Source organism: Stegostoma tigrinum, chromosome 4, assembly GCF_030684315.1.
Source record: "Stegostoma tigrinum isolate sSteTig4 chromosome 4, sSteTig4.hap1, whole genome shotgun sequence".
Lineage (NCBI taxonomy): Eukaryota > Metazoa > Chordata > Chondrichthyes > Orectolobiformes > Stegostomatidae > Stegostoma > Stegostoma tigrinum.
This window is the reverse complement of record NC_081357.1, coordinates 18,916,841-18,918,963: the sequence shown is the minus strand read 5'-3', so window position 1 is coordinate 18,918,963 and position 2,123 is coordinate 18,916,841. Positions and strand designations below refer to the sequence as shown.

The 2,123-nt window shown below is 48.1% G+C and overlaps 1 pseudogene; it reads right to left on the bottom strand.

Annotated features, from left to right (window-relative positions):
• Window positions 1-443: 443 nt before the first annotated feature.
• LOC125452981 (5S ribosomal RNA) lies at window positions 444-562 on the bottom strand (annotated as a pseudogene).
• Between the last annotated feature and the right edge of the window lie 1,561 nt (window positions 563-2,123).

Here is a 2,123-nt window from a genome sequence, read left to right as displayed (position 1 = left end):
TTCTGTCATTTGGGGTGGTCAGATTGCAGCCAATCTAGTGAAGATCATCCCCATTGGCAGGCTAATCAGCCAATTATTGCTGTAATTCATAGAATCCCCACAATGTGGAAACAGGCCATCCAGCCCAATAAGTCCATACGAACTCTCCAAAGAGCATCCCACCCGTACTCACCCACCTACCCTATCCCTGAAACCCTGATTTCCCATGACTAAACCACCTAACGTACACATCCCTGGATACAACTGGCAATTTAGCACGGCCAATCTACCTAACCTGCACATCTTTGGACATGGGAGGAAGCTGAAGCACCCAGAGGAAACCCACACTGACACAGAGAGAACATGCAAACTCCACACAGATGGTTGACCGAGGGTCCAATTGAACTCAGGTCCCTGGTGCTGTGAGGCTGCAGTGCTAACCACTGAGCCACCGTGCCACCCCAAGCCTACTGCATCTGGTCCTCCCAGGCAGTTTCCCATCCAAGTACTAACCAAGCCTGAGCCTGTTTAGCTTCTGAGATCAGATGAGATCGAACATTTTCAGACTAGAATACCCATAGGCAATATTCTAGAGAAATGAGGTTGAGGTCCTGATGCAAATGGGTGTAGGTGGTTCCTTCTCTCCCCAGTGCTCAAGGTCCACTCTGCGCCACAGGCTTGCGGCAAGTAGGTTCATCCTGCGCCAGCACATCACCCCCACCAAACCCACCCCCCCTCCAGAGCTTTTGTGACAGAGGATGAATGAGAGACCATGAGGCTGGATAAAGGGTTGTCGGGTGTTACAGGGTGTATGAGGGGCCTTGGAAAAGTGTAGACAGAAGCAGAGGATATAGAGGTTGCATGGAAAATGGGTAGAGGAGCCAAAGGAATATGAGGCATGGAGGATGGGTGCGGGGCATAGAGTGACATAGGGAGTATGAGGTGGCAATGAGTAGAGGAGCACTGGATAACACATAGGTTACGGTGTGGAATAGGTTGGTATGGATGTGGGAGAGTGAGCATGAAGTAGGAAGGGGATGAGAGGGGTGAGGTTTGAATTCATTCTTCTGGTATTTAGCTTCAGCACAGCGCTGACGTGAGGAAGCAGCTGGCTCTAACTTTGACCTGAACTTACCCACTTCCCACCCCCACCAGTCAGGAACCCCAGCACCCCAGAACAAAGATCCCCTGTGCCAAGCGCATTTCCCCCAGAATTGGTTTTGTGGAGCTGAGAAAAGTCCTGACTTCTGAGGAGTGAGAGAAATTGCAGCCAATATCTTGCTCCTCAAGCTTGTGTTGAACTTCATTGGAACACAGCATGAGGCTGTGGGCAGGAACGTCAGTGTGGGAGTAATTAAAATGCCAAGTGACCAGAAGCTGGAGTCATGCCTGGGGACTGAACAGTCCAAAAGTCACTGACCTGAAACAATTATTCCATTTCTTTCCACAGATGCTTCCTGACCTGTTGAATGGTACTTATTCTACTCATATCTGCCACTGATTCCCTTAGGATCAAAAATTCCATTCAAATATATTCAACAACTGAACACCCACAGTCTCAGTGATAAACATTCCAAAGCTTCACTATCTTCTTCCTCAAGAAATTTCACCTTGTCACCCTCCCAAATGAACAATCCTTTCTCCATGATCGGATCCCAGGAAAGGGGGCATTAACTTCCAACAGGTGTCAGCGTTTGAGGATTAAAAATCAAAAGGTCTGGCAATTCAGATGAAATCTGTTTTCCCAGCCAGCAACCATGAGATCTGTGGGCCAGTATGCAATCTGGGCTGAGATATTTATTATTTTTTCTTGTAATGTGCCATACTGACTTAACATTGAGAGGTGTAATGTTTGGGTTTGACTGTCTCATTATTGGGTAATGATAGTGGGAGTGACTGACAGTCTCACTGTGGGTAATGACAGTGGGAGTGACTGACAGTCTCACTGTGGGTAATGACAGTGGGAGTGACTGACAGTCTCACTGTGGGTAATGACAGTGGGAGTGACTGACAGTCTCACTGTGTTAATGACAGTGGGAGTGACTGACAGTCTTACTGTGCGTAATGACAGGCAGAATGACTGACAGTCTCACTGTGGGTAATGACAGCGGGAGTGACTGACAGTCTCACTGTGGGTAATGACA